Consider the following 23,028-nt stretch of genomic DNA (forward strand, 5'->3'; position numbering starts at 1 on the left):
CTGTGTATATAGCATCACTGTGCCTAGTGGGGATGGCTGTGTATATAGCCTCACTGTGCCTACTGGGGATAGCTGTGTATAGAGCCTCAATGTGCCTACTGGGGATAGCTGTGTATATAGCCTCACTGTGCCTACTGGGGATAGCTGTGTATAGAGCCTCACTGCGCCTACTGGGGATAGCTGTGTATATAGCCCCACTGTGCCTACTGGGGATAGCTGTGTATATAGCCTCACTGCGCCTACTGGGGATAGCTGTGTATAGAGCCTCACTGTGCCTACTGGGGATAGCTGTGTATAGAGCCTCACTGTGCCCACTGGGGATAGCTGTGTATAGAGCCTCACTGTGCCTACTGGGGATAGCTGTGTATAGAGCCTCACTCTGCCCACTGGGGATAGCTGTGTATAGAGCCTCACTGTGCCTACTGGGGATAGCTGTGTATAGAGCCTCACTCTGCCCACTGGGGATAGCTGTGTATAGAGCCTCTCTGTGCCTACTGGGGATAGCTGTGTATAGAGCCTCACTGTGCCCACTGGGGATAGCTGTGTATATAGCCTCCCTGTGCCTACTGGGGATAGCTGTGTATATAGCATCACTGTACCTACTGGGGATAGCTGTGTATAGAACCTCACTGTGCCTACTGGGGATAGCTGTGTATAGAGCCTCACTGTGCCTACTGGGGATAGCTGTGTATATAGCCTCACTGTACCTACTGGGGATAACTGTGTATAGAGCCTCACTGTGGCCACTGGGGATAGTTGTGTATAGAGCCTCACTGTGCCCACTGTGGATAGCTGTGTATAGAGCCTCACTGTGCCTACTGGGGTTAGCTGTGTATAGAGCCTCACTGTGCCTACTGGGGATAGCTGTGTATAGACCCTCACTGTGCCTACTGGGGATAGCTGTGAATATAGCATCACTGTGCCTACTGGGGATAGCTGTGTATATAGCCTCACTGTGCCTACTGGGGATAGCTGTGTGTAGAGCATTGCTGTGCCTACTGGGGATAGCTGTGTATGGAGCCTCACTGTGCCTACTGGGGATAGCTGTGTATATAGCCTCACGGTGCCTACTGGGGATAGCTGTGTATATAGCCTCACTGTGCCTACTGGGGATAGCTGTGTATAGAGCATCACTGTGCCTACTGGGGATAGCTGTGTATATAGCATCACTGTGTGTAGTGGGGATAGCTGTTTATATAGCATCACTGTGACTACTGGGGATAGCTATGTATAGAGCCTCAATGTGCCTATAGGGATAGCTGTGTATAGAGCCTCACTGTGCCTACTTGGGATAGCTGTGTATAGAGCCTCACTGTGCCTACTGAGGATAGCTGTGTATATAGCATCACTGTGCCTACTGGGGATAGCTGTGTATATAGCCTCACTGTGCCTACTGGGGATAGCTGTGTATAGAGCCTCCCTGTGCCCACTGGGGATATCTGTGTATATAGGCTCACTGTGCCTACTGGGGATAGCTGTATATAGAGCCTCTCTGTGCCTACTGGGGATAGCTGTATATATAGCCTCACTGTGCCTACTGGGGATAGCTGTGTATATAGCCTCACTGTGCCTACTGGGGATAGCTGTGTATATAGCATCACTGTTCGTACTGGGGATAGCTGTGTATATAGCCGCACTGTGCCTACTGGGGATAGCTGTGTATAGAGCCTCACTGTGCATACTGAGGATAGCTGTGTATAGAGCCTCACTGTGCCTACTGGGGATAGCTGTGTATAGAGCCTCACTGTGACTACTGGGGATAGCTGTGTATAGAGCCTCACTGTGCCTACTGGGGATAGCTGTGTATAGAGCATCACTCTGCCTACTGGGGATAGCTGTGTATAGAGCCTCACTGTGCATACTGGGGATAGCTGTGTATAGAGCCTCACTGTGACTACTGGGGATAGCTGTGAATAGAGCCTCACTGTGCCTACTGGGGATAGCTGCGTATATAGCATCACTGTGCCTACTGGGGATCGCTGTGTATATAGCCTCACTGTGCCCACTGGGGATAGCTGTGTATGGAGCCTCATTGTGCCCACTGGAGATTGCTGTGTATATAGCCTCACTGTGCCCACTGGGGATAGAAGTGTATAGAGCCTCACTGTGCCCACTGGGGATAGCTGTGTATGAGCCTCACTGTGCCTACTGGGGATAGCTGTGTATATAGCCTCACTGTGCATACTGGGGAAAGCTGTGTATAGAGCCTCACTGTGTCCACTGGGGATAGCTGTGTATAGAGCCTCACTGTGCCCACTGGGGACAGCTGTGTATATAGCCTCACTGTGCCTGCGGGGGATAGCTGTGTGAATAGCCTCACTGTGCCTACGGGGGATAGCTGTGTGAATAGCCTCACTGTGCCTACTGGGGATAGCTGTGTATAGAGCCTCACTGTGCCTACTGGGGATAGCTGTGTATATAATTTCCCTGTGCCTACTGGGGATAGATGTGTATATAGCCTCTCTGTGCCTACTGGGGATAGATGTGTATATAGCCTCACTGTGACTACTCGGGATAGCTGTGTATAGAGCCTCACTGTGCCTACTGGGGATAGCTGTGTATATAGCATCACTGTGCCTACTGGGGATAGCTGTGTATTTAGCCTCGCTGTGCCTACTGGGGATAGCTGTGTGTAAAGCCTTGCTGTGCCTACTGGGGATAGCTGTGTATAGAGCCTCACTGTGCCTACTGGGGATAGCTGTGTATAGAGCCTCACTGTGCCTCCTGGGGATAGCTGTGTATATAGCCTCACTGTGCCTACTGGGGATAGCTGTGTATATAGCATCACTGTGCCTACTGGGGATCGCTGTGTATGTAGCCTCACTGCCTACTGGGGATAGCTGTGTATATAGCCTCACTGTGCCTACTGGTGATCGCTGTGTATAGAGCCTCACTGTGCCTACTGGGGATCGCTGTGTATAGAGCATCACTTTGCCTACTGGGGATCGCTGTGTATAGACCCTCACTGTGCCTACTGGGGATAGCTGTGTATATAGCCTCACTGTGCCTACTGGGGATAGCTGTATATAGAGGCTGGGGATAGCTGTGTATAGAGCCTCACTGTGCCTACCAGGGATAGCTGTGTATAGAGCCTCACTGTGTATACTGGGGATAGCTGTGTATATAGCATCACTGTGTCTACTGGGGATAGCTGTGTATAGAACCTCACTGTACCTACTGGGGATAGCTGTGTATAGAGCCTCACTGAGCCTACTGGTATAGCTGTGTATAGAGCCTCACTGTGCCTACTGGGGATAGCTGTGTATATAGCCTCACTGTGCCTACTGGGGATAGCTGTGTATATAGCATCACTGTGCCTACTGGGGATAGCTCTGTATATAGCATCACTGTGCCCACTGGAGATAGCTGTGTATAGAGCCTCACTGTGCCTACTGGGTATATCTGTGTATAGAGCCTCACTGTGCCTACTGAGGATAGCTGTGTATATAGCATCACTGTGCCTCATGGGGATAGCTGTGTATATAGCCTCACTATGCCTACTGGGGATAGCTGTGTATAGAGCCTCACTGTGCCCACGGGGGGATAGCTGTGTATATAGCCTCACTGTGCCTACTGGGGATAGCTGTATATAGAGGCTGGGGATAGCTGTGTATAGAGCCTCACTGTGCCTACCAGGGATAGCTGTGTATAGAGCCTCACTGTGCCTACTGGGGATAGCTGTGTATATAGCATCACTGTGCCTAGTGGGGATGGCTGTGTATATAGCCTCACTGTGCCTACTGGGGATAGCTGTGTATAGAGCCTCAATGTGCCTACTGGGGATAGCTGTGTATAGGGCATCACTGTGCCTACTGGGGATAGCTGTGTATATAGCATCACTGTGCGTAGTGGGGATAGCTATGTATATAGCCTCACTGTGCCTACTCGGGATAGCTGTGTATAGAGCCTCAATGTACCTTCTGGGGCTAGATCTGTATAGAGCCTCACTGTGCCTACTGGGGATAGCTGTGTATAGAGCCTCACTGTGCCTACTGGGGATAGCTGTGTATATAGCATCACTGTGCCTCATGTGGATAGTTGTGTATATAGCCTCACTGTGCCTACTGGGGATAGCTGTGTATAGAGCCTCACTGTGCCCACTGGGGGATAGCTGTGTATATAGCCTCACTGTGCCTACTGGGATAGATGTGTATATAGCATCACTGTGCCTACTGGGGATAGCTGTACATAGAGGCTGGGGATAGCTGTGTATAGAGCCTCACTGTGCCTACCAGGGATAGCTGTGTATAGAGTCTCACTGTGCCCACTCGGGGATAGCTGTGTATATAGCCTCACTGTGCCTACTGGGGATAGATGTGTATATAGCATCACTGTGCCTACTGGGGATAGCTGTACATAGAGGCTGGGGATAGCTGTGTATAGAGCCTCACTGTGCCTACCAGGGATAGCTGTGTATAGAGCCTCACTGTGCCTACTGGGGATAGATGTGTATATAGCATCACTGTGCCTACTGGGGATAGCTGTGTCTAGAGCCTCAAAGTGCCTACTGGGGATAGCTGTGTATAGACCCTCACTGTGCCTACTGGGGATAGCTGTGTATAGAGCCTCACTGTGCCTACTGGGGATAGCTGTGTATATAGCATCACTGTGCCTCATGTGGATAGCTGTGTATATAGCCTCACTGTGCCTACTGGGGATAGCTGTCTATAGAGCCTCACTGTGCCTACTGGGGATAGCTGTGTATATAGCATCACTGTGCCTCATGTGGATAGCTGTGTATATAGCCTCACTGTGCCTACTGGGTATAGCTGTACATAGAGGCTGGGGATAGCTGTGTATAGAGCCTCACTGTGCCTACCAGGGATAGCTGTGTATAGAGCCTCACTGTGCCTACTGGGGATAGCTGTGTATATAGCATCACTGTGCCTGCTGGGGATAGCTGTGTATAGAACCTCACTGTGCCTACTGGGGATAGCTGTGTATAGAGCCTCACTGTGCCCACTGGGGATAGCTGTGTATATAGCCTCACTGTGCCTACTGGGGATAGCTGTGTATATAGCATCACTGTGCCTACTGGGGATAGCTGTGTATATAGCATCACTGTGCCCATTGGGGATAGCTGTGTATAGAGTCTCACTTTGCCCACTGGGGATAGCTGTGTATAGAGCCTCACTGTGCCTACTGGGGATAGCTGTGTATATAGCCTCACTGTGCCTACTGGGGATAGCTGTGTATAGAGCCTCACTCTGCCTACTTGGGATAGCTGTGTATAGAGCCTCACTGTGCCTACTGAGGATAGCTGTGTATATAGCCTCACTGTGCCTACTGGGGATAGCTGTGTATAGAGTCTCACTGTGCCTACTGGGGATAGCTGTGTATATAGCCTCACTGTGCCTACTGGGGATAGCTGTGTATATAGCATCATTGTGCCTACTGGGGATAGCTGTTTATAGAGCCTCACTGTGCCTACTGGGGATAGCTGTGTATAGAGCCTCACTGTGCCTACTGGGGATAGCTGTTTATAGAGCCTCACTGTGCCTACTGGGGATAGCTGTGTATATAGCATCACTGTGCCTACTGGGGATAGCTGTGTATATAGCCTCATGGTACCTACTGGGGATAGCTGTGTATAGAGCCTCACTGTGCCTACTGGGGATAGCTGTGTATATAGCCTCACTGTGCCTACTGGGGATAGCTGTGTATAGCACCTCACTGTGCCTACTGGGGATAGCTGTGTATTTAGCATCACTGTGACTACCGGGGGTGGCTGTGTATATAGCCTCACTGTGCCCACTGGGGATAGCTGTGTATATAGCCTCACTGTGCCTACTGGGGATAGCTGTGTATATAGCCTCACTGCGCCTACTGGGGATACCTGTGTATAGAGCCTCATTGTGCCTACTGGGGATAGCTGTGTATAGAGACTCACTGCGCCTACTGGGGATAGCTGTGTATATAGCCTCACTGTGCCTACTGGGGATAGCTGTGTATAGAGCCTCACTGCGCCTACTGGGGATAGCTGTGTATATAGCCTCACTGTGCCTACTGGGGATAGCTGTGTATATAGCCTCACTGTGCCTACTGGGGATAGCTGTGTATAGAGCTTCACTGTGCCTACTGGGGATAGCTGTGTATAGACCCTCACTGTGCCCACTGGGGATAGCTGTGTATAGAGCCTCACTGTGCCCACTGGGGATAGCTGTGTATAGAGCCTCACTGTGCCTACTGGGGATAGCTGTGTATAGAGCCTCACTCTGCCCACTGGGGATAGCTGTGTATAGAGCCTCACTGTGCCTACTGGGGATAGCTGTGTATAGAGCCTCACTCTGCCCACTGGGGATAGCTGTGTATAGAGCCTCACTGTGCCTACTGGGGATAGCTGTGTATAGAGCCTCACTGTGCCCACTGGGGATAGCTGTGTATATAGCCTCCCTGTGCCTACTGGGGATAGCTGTGTATATAGCATCACTGTGCCTCATGGGGATAGCTGTGTATATAGCCTCACTATGCCTACTGGGGATAGCTGTGTATAGAGCCTCACTGTGCCCCCTGGGGGATAGCGTGTATATAGCCTCACTGTGCCTACTGGGGATAGCTGTATATAGAGGCTGGGGATAGCTGTGTATAGAGCCTCACTGTGCCTACCAGGGATAGCTGTGTATAGAGCCTCACTGTGCCTACTGGGGATAGCTGTGTATATAGCATCACTGTGCCTAGTGGGGATGGCTGTGTATATAGCCTCACTGTGCCTACTGGGGATAGCTGTGTATAGAGCCTCAATGTGCCTACTGGGGATAGCTGTGTATAGAGCATCACTGTGCCTACTGGGGATAGCTGTGTATATAGCATCACTGTGCGTAGTGGGGACAGCTGTGTATATAGCCTCACTGTGCCTACTGGGGATAGCTGTGTATTTAGCATCACTGTGACTACTGGGGGTGGCTGTGTATATAGCCTCACTGTGCCCACTGGGGATAGCTGTGTATATAGCCTCACTGTGCCTACTGGGGATAGCTGTGTATATAGCCTCACTGCGCCTACTGGGGATACCTGTGTATAGAGCCTCATTGTGCCTACTGGGGATAGCTGTGTATAGAGACTCACTGCGCCTACTGGGGATAGCTGTGTATATAGCCTCACTGTGCCTACTGGGGATAGCTGTGTATAGAGCCTCACTGCGCCTACTGGGGATAGCTGTGTATATAGCCTCACTGTGCCTACTGGGGATAGCTGTGTATATAGCCTCACTGTGCCTACTGGTGATAGCTGTGTATAGAGCTTCACTGTGCCTACTGGGGATAGCTGTGTATAGACCCTCACTGTGCCCACTGGGGATAGCTGTGTATAGAGCCTCACTGTGCCCACTGAGGATAGCTGTGTATAGAGCCTCACTGTGCCTACTGGGGATAGCTGTGTATAGAGCCTCACTCTGCCCACTGGGGATAGCTGTGTATAGAGCCTCACTGTGCCTACTGGGATAGCTGTGTATAGAGCCTCACTCTGCCCACTGGGGATAGCTGTGTATAGAGCCTCACTGTGCCTACTGGGGATAGCTGTGTATAGAGCCTCACTGTGCCCACTGGGGATAGCTGTGTATATAGCCTCCCTGTGCCTACTGTGGATAGCTGTGTATATAGCATCACTGTGCCTCATGGGGATAGCTGTGTATATAGCCTCACTATGCCTACTGGGGATAGCTGTGTATAGAGCCTCACTGTGCCCACTGGGGGATAGCTGTGTATATAGCCTCACTGTGCCTACTGGGGATAGCTGTATATAGAGGCTGGGGATAGCTGTGTATAGAGCCTCACTGTGCCTACCAGGGATAGCTGTGTATAGAGCCTCACTGTGCCTGCTGGGGATAGCTGTGTATATAGCATCACTGTGCCTAGTGGGGATGGCTGTGTATATAGCCTCACTGTGCCTACTGGGGATAGCTGTGTATAGAGCCTCAATGTGCCTACTGGGGATAGCTGTGTATAGAGCATCACTGTGCCTACTGGGGATAGCTGTGTATATAGCATCACTGTGCCTCATGTGGATAGCTGTGTATATAGCCTCACTGTGCCTACTGGGGATAGCTGTGTATAGAGCCTCACTGTGCCTACTGGGGATAGCTGTGTATATAGCCTCACTGTGCCTACTGGGGATAGCTGTGTATAGAGCCTCACTCTGCCTACTTGGGATAGCTGTGTATAGAGCCTCACTGTGCCTACTGAGGATAGCTGTGTATATAGCCTCACTGTGCCTACTGGGGATAGCTGTGTATAGAGTCTCACTGTGCCTACTGGGGATAGCTGTGTATATAGCCTCACTGTGCCTACTGGGGATAGCTGTGTATATAGCATCATTGTGCCTACTGGGGATAGCTGTTTATAGAGCCTCACTGTGCCTACTGGGGATAGCTGTGTATAGAGCCTCACTGTGCCTACTGGGGATAGCTGTTTATAGAGCCTCACTGTGCCTACTGGGGATAGCTGTGTATATAGCATCACTGTGCCTACTGGGGATAGCTGTGTATATAGCCTCATGGTACCTACTGGGGATAGCTGTGTATAGAGCCTCACTGTGCCTACTGGGGATAGCTGTGTATATAGCCTCACTGTGCCTACTGGGGATAGCTGTGTATAGCACCTCACTGTGCCTACTGGGGATAGCTGTGTATTTAGCATCACTGTGACTACCGGGGGTGGCTGTGTATATAGCCTCACTGTGCCCACTGGGGATAGCTGTGTATATAGCCTCACTGTGCCTACTGGGGATAGCTGTGTATATAGCCTCACTGCGCCTACTGGGGATACCTGTGTATAGAGCCTCATTGTGCCTACTGGGGATAGCTGTGTATAGAGACTCACTGCGCCTACTGGGGATAGCTGTGTATATAGCCTCACTGTGCCTACTGGGGATAGCTGTGTATAGAGCCTCACTGCGCCTACTGGGGATAGCTGTGTATATAGCCTCACTGTGCCTACTGGGGATAGCTGTGTATATAGCCTCACTGTGCCTACTGGGGATAACTGTGTATAGAGCTTCACTGTGCCTACTGGGGATAGCTGTGTATAGACCCTCACTGTGCCCACTGGGGATAGCTGTGTATAGAGCCTCACTGTGCCCACTGGGGATAGCTGTGTATAGAGCCTCACTGTGCCTACTGGGGATAGCTGTGTATAGAGCCTCACTCTGCCCACTGGGGATAGCTGTGTATAGAGCCTCACTGTGCCTACTGGGGATAGCTGTGTATAGAGCCTCACTCTGCCCACTGGGGATAGCTGTGTATAGAGCCTCACTGTGCCTACTGGGGATAGCTGTGTATAGAGCCTCACTGTCCCCACTGGGGATAGCTGTGTATATAGCCTCCCTGTGCCTACTGGGGATAGCTGTGTATATAGCATCACTGTGCCTCATGGGGATAGCTGTGTATATAGCCTCACTATGCCTACTGGGGATAGCTGTGTATAGAGCCTCACTGTGCCCCCTGGGGGATAGCGTGTATATAGCCTCACTGTGCCTACTGGGGATAGCTGTATATAGAGGCTGGGGATAGCTGTGTATAGAGCCTCACTGTGCCTACCAGGGATAGCTGTGTATAGAGCCTCACTGTGCCTACTGGGGATAGCTGTGTATATAGCATCACTGTGCCTAGTGGGGATGGCTGTGTATATAGCCTCACTGTGCCTACTGGGGATAGCTGTGTATAGAGCCTCAATGTGCCTACTGGGGATAGCTGTGTATAGAGCATCACTGTGCCTACTGGGGATAGCTGTGTATATAGCATCACTGTGCGTAGTGGGGACAGCTGTGTATATAGCCTCACTGTGCCTACTGGGGATAGCTGTGTATTTAGCATCACTGTGACTACTGGGGGTGGCTGTGTATATAGCCTCACTGTGCCCACTGGGGATAGCTGTGTATATAGCCTCACTGTGCCTACTGGGGATAGCTGTGTATATAGCCTCACTGCGCCTACTGGGGATACCTGTGTATAGAGCCTCATTGTGCCTACTGGGGATAGCTGTGTATAGAGACTCACTGCGCCTACTGGGGATAGCTGTGTATATAGCCTCACTGTGCCTACTGGGGATAGCTGTGTATAGAGCCTCACTGCGCCTACTGGGGATAGCTGTGTATATAGCCTCACTGTGCCTACTGGGGATAGCTGTGTATATAGCCTCACTGTGCCTACTGGTGATAGCTGTGTATAGAGCTTCACTGTGCCTACTGGGGATAGCTGTGTATAGACCCTCACTGTGCCCACTGGGGATAGCTGTGTATAGAGCCTCACTGTGCCCACTGAGGATAGCTGTGTATAGAGCCTCACTGTGCCTACTGGGGATAGCTGTGTATAGAGCCTCACTCTGCCCACTGGGGATAGCTGTGTATAGAACCTCACTGTGCCTACTGGGATAGCTGTGTATAGAGCCTCACTCTGCCCACTGGGGATAGCTGTGTATAGAGCCTCACTGTGCCTACTGGGGATAGCTGTGTATAGAGCCTCACTGTGCCCACTGGGGATAGCTGTGTATATAGCCTCCCTGTGCCTACTGTGGATAGCTGTGTATATAGCATCACTGTGCCTCATGGGGATAGCTGTGTATATAGCCTCACTATGCCTACTGGGGATAGCTGTGTATAGAGCCTCACTGTGCCCACTGGGGGATAGCTGTGTATATAGCCTCACTGTGCCTACTGGGGATAGCTGTATATAGAGGCTGGGGATAGCTGTGTATAGAGCCTCACTGTGCCTACCAGGGATAGCTGTGTATAGAGCCTCACTGTGCCTGCTGGGGATAGCTGTGTATATAGCATCACTGTGCCTAGTGGGGATGGCTGTGTATATAGCCTCACTGTGCCTACTGGGGATAGCTGTGTATAGAGCCTCAATGTGCCTACTGGGGATAGCTGTGTATAGAGCATCACTGTGCCTACTGGGGATAGCTGTGTATATAGCATCACTGTGCGTAGTGGGGACAGCTGTGTATATAGCCTCACTGTGCCTACTGGGGATAGCTGTGTATAGAGCCTCAATGTACCTACTGGGGCTAGCACTGTATAGAGCCTCACTGTGCCTACTGGGGATAGCTGTGTATATAGCATCACTGTGCCTCATGTGGATAGCTGTGTATAGAGCCTCACTGTACCTACTGGGGATAGCTGTGTATAGAGCCTCACTGTGCCTACTGGGGATAGCTGTGTATAGAGCCTCACTGTGCCTACTGGGGATAGCTGTGTATATAGCATCACTGTGCCTCATGTGGATAGCTGTGTATATAGCCTCACTGTGCCTACTGGGGATAGCTGTGTATAGAGCCTCACTGTGCCTACTGGGGATAGCTGTGTATATAGCATCACTGTGCCTCATGTGGATAGCAGTGTATATAGCCTCACTGTGCCTACTGGGTATAGCTGTACATAGAGGCTGGGGATAGCTGTGTATAGAGCCTCACTGTGCCTACCAGGGATAGCTGTGTATAGAGCCTCACTGTGCCTACTGGGGATAGATGTGTATATAGCATCACTGTGCCTACTGGGGATAGCTGTGTATAGAGCCTCAAAGTGCCTACTGGGGATAGCTGTGTATAGACCCTCACTGTGCCTACTGGGGATAGCTGTGTATAGAGCCTCACTGTGCCTACTGGGGATAGCTGTGTATATAGCATCACTGTGCCTCATGTGGATAGCTGTGTATATAGCCTCACTGTGCCTACTGGGGATAGCTGTGTATAGAGCCTCACTGTGCCTACTGGGGATAGCTGTGTATATAGCATCACTGTGCCTCATGTGGATAGCAGTGTATATAGCCTCACTGTGCCTACTGGGGATAGCTGTGTATAGCACCTCACTGTGCCTACTGGGGATAGCTGTGTATATAGCATCACTGTGACTACTGGGGGTGGCTGTGTATATAGCCTCACTGTGCCCACTGGGGATAGCTGTGTATATAGCCTCACTGTGCCTACTGGGGATAGCTGTGTATATAGCCTCACTGCGCCTACTGGGGATACCTGTGTATAGAGCCTCATTGTGCCTACTGGGGATAGCTGTGTATAGAGACTCACTGCGCCTACTGGGGATAGCTGTGTATATAGCCTCACTGTGCCTACTGGGGATAGCTGTGTATAGAGCCTCACTGCGCCTACTGGGGATAGCTGTGTATATAGCCTCACTGTGCCTACTGGGGATAGCTGTGTATATAGCCTCACTGTGCCTACTGGGGATAGCTGTGTATAGAGCCTCACTGTGCCTACTGGGGATAGCTGTGTATAGAGCCTCACTGTGCCCACTGGGGATAGCTGTGTATAGAGCCTCACTGTGCCCACTGGGGATAGCTGTGTATAGAGCCTCACTGTGCCTACTGGGGATAGCTGTGTATAGAGCCTCACTCTGCCCACTGGGGATAGCTGTGTATAAAGCCTCACTGTGCCTACTGGGGATAGCTGTGTATAGAGCCTCACTCTGCCCACTGGGGATAGCTGTGTATAGAGCCTCACTGTGCCTACTGGGGATAGCTGTGTATAGAGCCTCACTGTGCCTACTGGGGATAGCTGTGTATATAGCCTCACTGTGCCTACTGGGGATAGCTGTGTATAGAGCCTCACTGTGCCTACTGGGGATAGCTGTGTATATAGCATCATTGTGCCTACTGGGGATAGCTGTGTATAGAGCCTCACTGTGCCTACTGGGGATAGCTGTGTATAGAGCCTCACTGTGCCTACTGGGGATAGCTGTTTATAGAGCCTCACTGTGCCTACTGGGGATAGCTGTGTATATAGCATCACTGTGCTTACTGGGGATAGCTGTGTATATAGCCTCATGGTACCTACTGGGGATAGCTGTGTATAGAGCCTCACTGTGCCTACTGGGGATAGCTGTGTATATAGCCTCACTGTGCCTACTGGGGATAGCTGTGTATAGCACCTCACTGTGCCTACTGGGATAGCTGTGTATATAGCATCACTGTGACTACTGGGGGTGGCTGTGTATATAGCCTCACTGTGCCCACTGGGGATAGCTGTGTATATAGCCTCACTGTGCCTACTGGGGATAGCTGTGTATATAGCCTCACTGCGCCTACTGGGGATACCTGTGTATAGAGCGTCATTGTGCCTACTGGGGATAGCTGTGTATAGAGACTCACTGCGCCTACTGGGGATAGCTGTGTATAGAGCCTCACTGTGCCCACTGGGGATAGCTGTGTATAGAGCCTCACTGTGCCTACTGGGGATAGCTGTGTATAGAGCCTCACTCTGCCCACTGGGGATAGCTGTGTATAGAGCCTCACTGTGCCTACTGGGGATAGCTGTGTATAGAGCCTCACTCTGCCCACTGGGGATAGCTGTGTATAGAGCCTCACTGTGCCTACTGGGGATAGCTGTGTATAGAGCCTCACTGTGCCCACTGGGGATAGCTGTGTATATAGCCTCCCTGTGCCTACTGGGGATAGCTGTGTATATAGCATCACTGTGCCCACTGGGGATAGCTGTGTATAGAACCTCACTGTGCCTACTGGGGATAGCTTTGTATATAGCATCACTGTGCCTACTGGGGATAGCTGTGTATAGAGCCTCACTGTGCCCACTGGGGATAGCTGTGTATATAGCCTCCCTGTGCCTACTGGGGATAGCTGTGTATATAGCATCACTGTGCCCACTGGGGATAGCTGTGTATAGAACCTCACTGTGCCTACTGGGGATAGCTTTGTATATAGCATCACTGTGCCTACTGGGGATAGCTGTGTATATAGCCTCACTGTGCCTACTGGGGATAGCTGTGTATAGAGCCTCACTGTGCCCACTGGGGATAGCTGTGTATATAGCCTCACTGTGCCTACTGGGGATAGCTGTGTATATAGCATCACTGTGCCTACTGGGGATAGCTGTGTATAGAACCTCACTGTGCCTACTGGGGATAGCTTTGTATATAGCATCACTGTGCCTACTGGGGATAGCTGGGTATAGAACCTCACTGTGCCTACTGGGGATAGCTGTGTATAGAGCCTCACTGTGCCTACTGGGGATAGCTGTGTATATAGCCTCACTGTGCCTACTGGGGATAGCTGTGTATATAGCCTCACTGTGCCTACTGGGGATAGCTGTGTATAGAGCCTCACTGTGCCTACTTGGGATAGCTGTGTATAGAGCCTCACTGTGCCTACTGAGGATAGCTGTGTATATAGCCTCACTGTGCCTACTGGGGATAGCTGTGTATACAGTCTCACTGTGCCTACTGGGGATAGCTGTGTATATAGCCTCACTGTGCCTACTGGGGATAGCTGTGTATAGAGCCTCACTGTGCCTACTGAGGATAGCTATGTATAGCGCCTCACTGTGCCTACCTGGGATAGCTGTTTATAGAGCCTCACTGTGCCTACTGGGGATAGCTGTGTATATAGCATCACTGTGCCTACTGGGGATAGCTGTGTATATAGCCTCATGGTACCTACTGGGGATAGCTGTGTATAGAGCTTCACTGTGTCTACTGGGGATAGCTGTGTATATAGCCTCACTGTGCCTACTGGGGATAGCTGTGTATAGCACCTCACTGTGCCTACTGGGGATAGCTGTGTATATAGCATCACTGTGACTACTGGGGGTGGCTGTGTATATAGCCTCACTGTGCCCACTGGGGATAGCTGTGTATATAGCCTCACTGTGCCTACTGGGGATAGCTGTGTATATAGCCTCACTGCACCTACTGGGGATACCTGTGTATAGAGCCTCATTGTGCCTACTGGGGATAGCTGTGTATAGAGACTCACTGCACCTACTGGGGATAGCTGTGTATATAGCCTCACTGTGCCTACTGGGGATAGCTGTGTATAGAGCCTCACTGCGCCTACTGGGGTAGCTGTGTATATAGCCTCACTGTGGCTACTGGGGATAGCTGTGTATATAGCCTCACTGTGCCTACTGGGGATAGCTGTGTATAGAGCCTCACTGTGCCTACTGGGGATAGCTGTGTATAGAGCCTCACTGTGCCCACTGGGGATAGCTGTGTATAGAGCCTCACTGTGCCCACTGGGGATAGCTGTGTATAGAGCCTCACTGTGCCTACTGGGGATAGCTGTGTATAGAGCCTCACTCTGCCCACTGGGGATAGCTGTGTATAAAGCCTCACTGTGCCTACTGGGGATAGCTGTGTATAGAGCCTCACTCTGCCCACTGGGGATAGCTGTGTATAGAGCCTCACTGTGCCTACTGGGGATAGCTGTGTATAGAGCCTCACTGTGCCTACTGGGGATAGCTGTGTATATAGCCTCACTGTGCCTACTGGGGATAGCTGTGTATAGAGCCTCACTGTGCCTACTGGGGATAGCTGTGTATATAGCATCATTGTGCCTACTGGGGATAGCTGTGTATAGAGCCTCACTGTGCCTACTGGGGATAGCTGTGTATAGAGCCTCACTGTGCCTACTGGGGATAGCTGTTTATAGAGCCTCACTGTGCCTACTGGGGATAGCTGTGTATAGCACCTCACTGTGCCTACTGGGATATCTGTGTATATAGCATCACTGTGACTACTGGGGGTGGCTGTGTATATAGCCTCACTGTGCCCACTGGGGATAGCTGTGTATATAGCCTCACTGTGCCTACTGGGGATAGCTGTGTATATAGCCTCACTGCGCCTACTGGAGATACCTGTGTATAGAGCCTCATTGTGCCTACTGGGGATAGCTGTGTATAGAGACTCACTGCGCCTACTGGGGATAGCTGTGTATATAGCCTCACTGTGCCTACTGGGGATAGCTGTGTATAGAGCCTCACTGTGCCTACTGGGGATAGCTGTGTATATAGCCTCACTGCGCCTACTTGGGATAGCTGTGTATATAGCCTCACTGTGCCTACTGGGGATAGCTGTGTATAGAGCCTCACTGTGCCTACTGGGGATAGCTGTGTATAGAGCCTCACTGTGCCCACTGGGGATAGCTGTGTATAGAGCCTCACTGTGCCCAGTGGGGATAGCTGTGTATAGAGCCTCACTGTGCCTACTGGGGATAGCTGTGTATAGAGCCTCACTCTGCCCACTGGGGATAGCTGTGTATAGAGCCTCACTGTGCCTACTGGGGATAGCTGTGTATAGAGCCTCACTCTGCCCACTGGGGATAGCTGTGTATAGAGCCTCACTGTGCCTACTGGGGATAGCTGTGTATAGAGCCTCACTGTGCCCACTGGGGATAGCTGTGTATATAGCCTCCCTGTGCCTACTGGGGATAGCTGTGTATATAGCATCACTGTGCCCACTGGGGATAGCTGTGTATAGAACCTCACTGTGCCTACTGGGGATAGCTTTGTATATAGCATCACTGTGCCTACTGGGGATAGCTGTGTATAGAGCCTCACTGTGCCCACTGGGGATAGCTGTGTATATAGCCTCCCTGTGCCTACTGGGGATAGCTGTGTATATAGCATCACTGTGCCCACTGGGGATAGCTGTGTATAGAACCTCACTGTGCCTACTGGGGATAGCTTTGTATATAGCCTCACTGTGCCTACTGGGGATAGCTGTGTATATAGCCTCACTGTGCCTACTGGGGATAGCTGTGTATAGAGCCTCACTGTGCCCACTGGGGATAGCTGTGTATATAGCCTCACTGTGCCTACTGGGGATAGCTGTGTATATAGCATCACTGTGCCTACTGGGGATAGCTGTGTATAGAACCTCACTGTGCCTACTGGGGATAGCTTTGTATATAGCATCACTGTGCCTACTGGGGATAGCTGGGTATAGAACCTCACTGTGCCTACTGGGCATAGCTGTGTATAGAGCCTCACTGTGCCTACTGGGGATAGCTGTGTATATAGCCTCACTGTGCCTACTGGGGATAGCTGTGTATAGAACCTCACTGTGCCTACTGGGGATAGTGATACATATTGCCCCAGTTAGCACAGGGAGCCCCAATTCAATTGGGCCCAGTAAGCAAAGTGAGAAAAGATGACAGTATTCCTAGTAAACCCAGTGGGAACTTATTACATTAGGCCCAGTCAGCACAACAATGTCATATGCCAATACTCCCAGTAAGCACAGGGGGAAGCCTTCCAAATGTTCACTTCCTACTGCGCAACCTCTGCATTTAAGGCTTCTGGAGGCAAAGACCCTCTCAAGACTGGCTACTGTTCATCCCTCGACAGTGGTCCCGGCATCTTCTTTCTCCTCCAGTCTCTGCTTCTGCTGCAACGTGGAGAGTTTACAACTCCTCCACCTACAACTAATGCTCTGCTCCTTCTGCTTTCTAATGTCCTGCAACTGAGGGGGTATTTTTAAGCCTCCCAGTCTCCCTCAGGTGTGGGTCATTCCCATTAACAAGCTCCACTTTGCAATTTGTTTCCTCTTCAGCCATCTTCCTCGTCCCAGTACTCCAGGGATAATGGGACTTGGAATCCCTAATGCAAAAATCCATTTTTATAACTTGATTTTTGATCTCAAGCTCATTTCTGTTTCAAATAATATTCTCTACAGGATCAATTGCAAGATTTGATTTAATGGAGAAATAAAGATTTTTAGAGTTTAAGTTGTTATTATTCACAGACTTCTTTTCACTGTACCTTTGGGAGTTACGGGAGCTTCGAGCTCCATATATCTCCATGGTTTTAGAGGTTTTTCATTTCTCCCAATGGCTAGGGGTTTATGGATGTTTCCGCCCCTATAAGATGTTCAACTTGGGGACCTAAAAGATTGTTCTGGCAACAAGCCATGGCATTGAAGAGATGTCTTCTCTAGAGGAAGACAAATACTGCATCTAACCCAACTGAGTCCACCTACATAATTACACTGTGATGTGAAACCTAGGCCTTTTTCTCCCTCTCTAGGATTCTCAAATTTAGGCAGCGCTAAATTGATTGTAACAGTACCATCTACAAAATTGCACTGTGAAACCTAGACCTTCTCTCCCTCTCTAGGATTCTCAAACTTAGATTTGTCTTCCTTCCTATCTTGGTTTGCGCACACCCCCCACCCCCCAGTGCCGTCGTCTTGTTCCCACTCTCTCCTGCACACAAATACAAATAAATACACTTGCCTCTCTCTGTCTTGTCTGTCCACCCCTCTGACCTCCCTACTACTCTATGGTGCTCTCTGTCTCCCCTATCTTTTCAAACTGTTTCTCTATTGACTATCCTGCTCTCCTCACTAAGTCTGGTAGGAAAAAGTTTAAAAAGGACATCCTGGTCTCCAACCTAGGCCTCCCTATCACTGACACCTACATCAGTGCCTCCTCCAAGGAAACTCTCACCAACATCCTCTTTGTCGTTACTTCACCTGATCTATGGACCCCCCCCATATGGTCTCTGTGCTCTCTTCTTTCTCCTCTTCTCCCATTAATGGTGGCACCCGTTGGTACGCCCTCCTGGCCTCCTTCCTATCCTCTAAGGTCATCATTAATGTCTATTCTAATGGGACCGTCTTGGTCCAAGGCCCTCAGGCCAACCTTCATATCTTTGATAGATGCTTTCCACGCCTTATCAACTTCCTTTCTTCTTCTGCTGTCCCCTCCCCCCTTTCCTCTGCTACCTTGCCTTCTACCTCCCTCTCTGCCCCCTCTCAGGCACTCTCTACACTTCCGCAGGGCGTACCTCTGATCTGTACCCCTCCCCGGAAGTCTTTCAAGGGGGGCAACCTTCTCCACATTGCCACTCTTAACTCCTGCTCCGCTGTCAAACACTCCTTTGACATCTGCCGCCTTCTTGAAGAACTTTACCTCGATGTCCTCAGTCTCATTGAGACATGGATTACGGCCAGCTCTGTCACCAGCTTCGACACACTCCTACCGGTTGGCTACAAGATCCTCTCTGCGCCCAGGCCCAACCGCTCTGGTGGTGGCGTAGCCCTTATCTTCCCTGAGTGGATTCCTGCCTCTGTCATTCCTACGCAGGTCTACTCCTCTTTTGAATGCCTCGTCTGCAGGCTCTCTCTCTCTCGCCAAGCCATTCCCTTACTGTTGCTACTATCTATCGGCCACCTGGTCGGATTTCTTCCTTCCTCTCTGAGTGGGCTGACCTCTCCTCCTCTCTCCTGGCCTCAACCACTCAACTCCTCCTTCTTGGAGACTTCAACATCCACCTGGATGCCTCCTGTCCCCCCTCTGAACTCTTTCGCAACCTCTGTGACTCACCATTCTCCCCTCTGGCCCGACTCATTCTGCAGGGCACACTCTCGATGTTCTGATCTCTTCAGACCTTCCCCTCTCTGTCCCGCTCTCCACTCCTCTCTCCTGGAGTGATCACTTTCTCCTCTCCTCCCACCTCACCTTCCCTACCCCTCAGGTAAAGCCACCTTCATCACTGCCACCCTCCTTCTCGGTCATCCGACCCATGAAGCGCGTGTCAGTTGAGGCTTTCGCCACCACCTTCTCACCCCCACACCCCCATTCGGCTGACTCCCACCCTGACACAGCCCTCTCCACTCTCCACTCTGCTATATCAGATACTCTTGATATCCTTGCCCCTGTCATGAGAATCCACCTGAAGCCCAAAGCCAAATGTAACTCCTGGTATGACTCGGATCTCGTCACCCTAAAACGCAAGTGCAGGGTGGCTGAGAGGAAATGGCGTGCCTCATGTTCATCCTCTGACAAGCTGGCCTGTCGCCTGCTCCAAAGGCAATACCGGCTCTCCGTTCTCATCAAGAAGAGAGCCCTTATCCAAGCCTGCATCTCTGTGACATCTAACAATTCGGCTGAACTCTTTAAAATCTGCAAGGAACTGGCCAACCCTGCTGCAGTCTCTACCTCGCCTGTCCCCTCCCAGGCACTCTGCACGGCACTGGCCTCTCACTTCATTTAAAAAACCCAGGACATCCTGTCCTCTCTCTCCTCCTATCACCTCCCTCCCTCTATTGCCTGCTCTTCCTCTGGCACTTCTGCAGCCACCCCTCCTCCCTCCTTCTCTGCCTTTCCCCTTTTTTCTGCTGACGAGGTTTCCAGACAAGTCCGATCTATGAAAGTCTTGTCAAAACAGGTTCACCCCTGTTCCTCCAAAACTATCAAGGACCACATCGACTCCCTGGCTCCTGCCCTGGCTGACTTCTGCAATCACTCCTTCGCCTCTGGAGTCTTCCCATCCCCCATTAAGCACTCCCTTGTGCACCCTCTTCTTAAGAAACCCTCTTCCGACCCCTCCTGCCCGGCTAACTATCGCCCAATCTCCATCACTCCCTTCCTGGGCAAGCTTCTGGAGAAACTGGCCATCTCCCAGCTTAATCTCCATGCTGAATCTGTTGGTAGTCTTCATGACCATCAGTCTGGCTTCAGAGCTGCCAGAAGCACGGAAACTGCTCTCCTGAACATCCGTGAAGACTTGCTCTCCAACCTTGACTCTAACACTCCGTGTGTTCTCATTTTGCTCGATCTCTCTTCTGCCTTTGATACTGTCAACCATGCCATCCTGCTCAACCGTCTCCGTGATAACCTGGGTATCACTGGTCAGGTCCTGGCGTGGCTGACCTCTTTCCTCTCCAATCGACCCTCCTGTTATGTTGGCAGGGGTGTGCCAGGGGTACCCGCCGTCATTCACACGTGCGCTCACACATTCGCACAATGAGCCACGCTGGAGACGTGTGACTTGCTCAGGTCCCCGGCGGCAACTGCCAGCGGGCCGTCTTTATTATCCACAGCACATGCACGAGCCATAGTCCCGCTCGTGCATGCGAACATTGGCCTATTCACTAGGCAACATCCCTCCCTTTTCCCTTAAACAACAAACATTTTCAAAGATTAGAATTAACAGTGTTCTATTCAAACTGCACCTGACAGTGTGTCACAGGTTACGAGGCAGGGTCCATGATAAAGTCTTGGAACCTCTGCGGCCGCTTGCGCCCTGCCCGGCTCGGGTACCTACGTGCCTCAACATTGGGCATCCCTGGTGTCCCAGGAGTCTCTGGCGGTCCATCGTTTTCTTGTGGCACTTCTGCATCCGGACCTGGACCTTGCGTGACGCTTTCTTCCGTGTTCGCCGATCCGATCCGCTTGAAGAAGGATACGTTCCGGGTGACTGTCCCTCGTGTATTTGCAGCTGTGACCATGGACCCCTTGACGTGCGTCACTCCCAGCGGTTGTGTTTCGTAGGGCAGTGACATCTTTCCTTCAATTCTCCGATTCTGCACTAGCACAATGTCTCCCACCGCAATCTCTTTGTCTGGCAATCCTCGCCCTATTGTCTCTCTCTCGTTCTGAGCGGCCCTCTCCGTTCGCACGTGATTGTTATCGATCTCACCCGGACTTCGTCCTTCCACTTCAGGTAATAGTCCTCTTGGAACCCGGCTGAAAAGGGCTTCCGCGGGGCCGACTCCCGTGGACTGGTGCGGCGCCGTGCGGTATTCTCAGAGGAAGTCATATAGGTTGCGTCAGAGCTCTTCTCCCCCATTCATCGATATGCGGGACACTTTGTTGAGCGTTCGGATGAAGCGTTCGACTTCTCCATTCGCTCTGGGCCACAGGGGGGTGACTTTGTGATGTTTTATCCCCCTTTCCTCACAGTATCGAGCAAATTGCTGTCCTTTGAACGGTGCTCCATTGTCCGAGCATATCTCCAGGGGAAAACCATGGGTGGCGAACATCTTCTCCATGGCTAAGATGGTGTGGTCACTGGCTGTGGATTCGACCAGCTCCACCGCTGGATATCGCAACCACTGGTCTGTCACCACCAGGAAGTGTGTTCCTCTGCCCGTAGACCCAAAATCGGCATGCACCGTCCCCCACGGGCGGTCACTCCGCTCCATTGCCTGAATAGGTGGTCCCCTCTCCACGGGACTTGCTGCCTGGCAGGGAATGCAGGCCCTCACGAATTCTTCGACCCTGCTTTCCAGATCAGGAAACCAGACCTTCAACCTGAGCCATGCTTTCGTCTTGGCCATCCCCTGGTGGCCTTTGTGGGCGAGTTGCAGGAATTTATTCACCAGAGTTCTTGGTATCACGATCTGGTGGCCCCTCAGCAGGAGACCGTCATCTGCAACCGACAGCTCATGGCGCGCCTTCCAAAGCGCCTGTAGGTCCCTCTGCGCTCCTACGTTCCTCCGGGAGTTGTTCTGGATGACTTCCCGCCACTCCCCAATGGCTACGGCTTCTTTTATTACGAGGAATGCCTCGTCTGTGTTGTATTTGTCTGCGATCTCGTGGCACGCTAGGGCAACAGGCAGCGCTGACTCCACCACCAGGTGTATAGCCTCTATGCAGTAAGCCACCTCCTGCAAGTCTCTGGGTCGACCGGTACCCGGATGGCAGGACAGATAGTCTGCCGGGTTGTGTGTCCCTGGGCGGTAGAGTAGCCTGACCCCGTACTCCATGAGCGAAAGCATCCATCTTTCTATGCGAGGTGGGGGTTTGGACAAGGTGCCTGACAGAATCGGGATGAGAGGTTTGTGATCTGTCACCACGACAACTGGCTTCCCTAGGATGTAGATCCGGAAGTGTTTGCACCCCCACAATATGGCTAAGGCCTCACGTTCAATCTGAGAGTACCTCCTCTCCGTCTCGGTGAGCGCCTTGCTCGTGTAGGCAATCGGTCGCATGATCCCCTGATGGTCTGCTTGCACGAGGACTGCGCCCAGCCCCACCAGGCTGGCATCGACCACGATCTCCGACTCGCGGTCCGGGTTGAAATAGGCCATGGACTCTTGTCCGGACAGGGCATTCTTGATGGCCGTGAACGCCCTCTGTTCATTTCCGGTCCAGGTCCACGCCACGTTGTTTCTGGTCAGAGCCCTCAGGGGTTCCGACAAGGAGGCAAGGTCACGAATGAAACGTCTGCAATAGTTGACCATCCCCAGGAAGCTTCTTATTTCTGCTGGGGATGTTGGCGGTGCTGCTTCTCGAATGTCTTTCACCTTTTCGGGATCTGGGGAGATGCCCCCAGTGTGGAAAATGAATCCAAAAAATTCCAGCCTGTCTTTCAAGAATCCGCACTTTTCTTTGTGCAGAGTCAGACCTAGGTGGCGAAGTCTCTCGAGAGTGTTTTCCAGGCGCTTTAAATGTTCCGCTTCCGATCGTGCAAAGACCAGGATGTCCTCTGACATGTTTATGACCCCCTTGAGTCCTGACAGGGCCCCCCTGATGGCATTTTGGAAGACCTCTGCGGCAGA

This window comes from Ambystoma mexicanum, chromosome 1p, assembly GCF_040938575.1.
Source record: "Ambystoma mexicanum isolate Mex_15411 chromosome 1p, UKY_AmexF1_1, whole genome shotgun sequence".
Lineage (NCBI taxonomy): Eukaryota > Metazoa > Chordata > Amphibia > Caudata > Ambystomatidae > Ambystoma > Ambystoma mexicanum.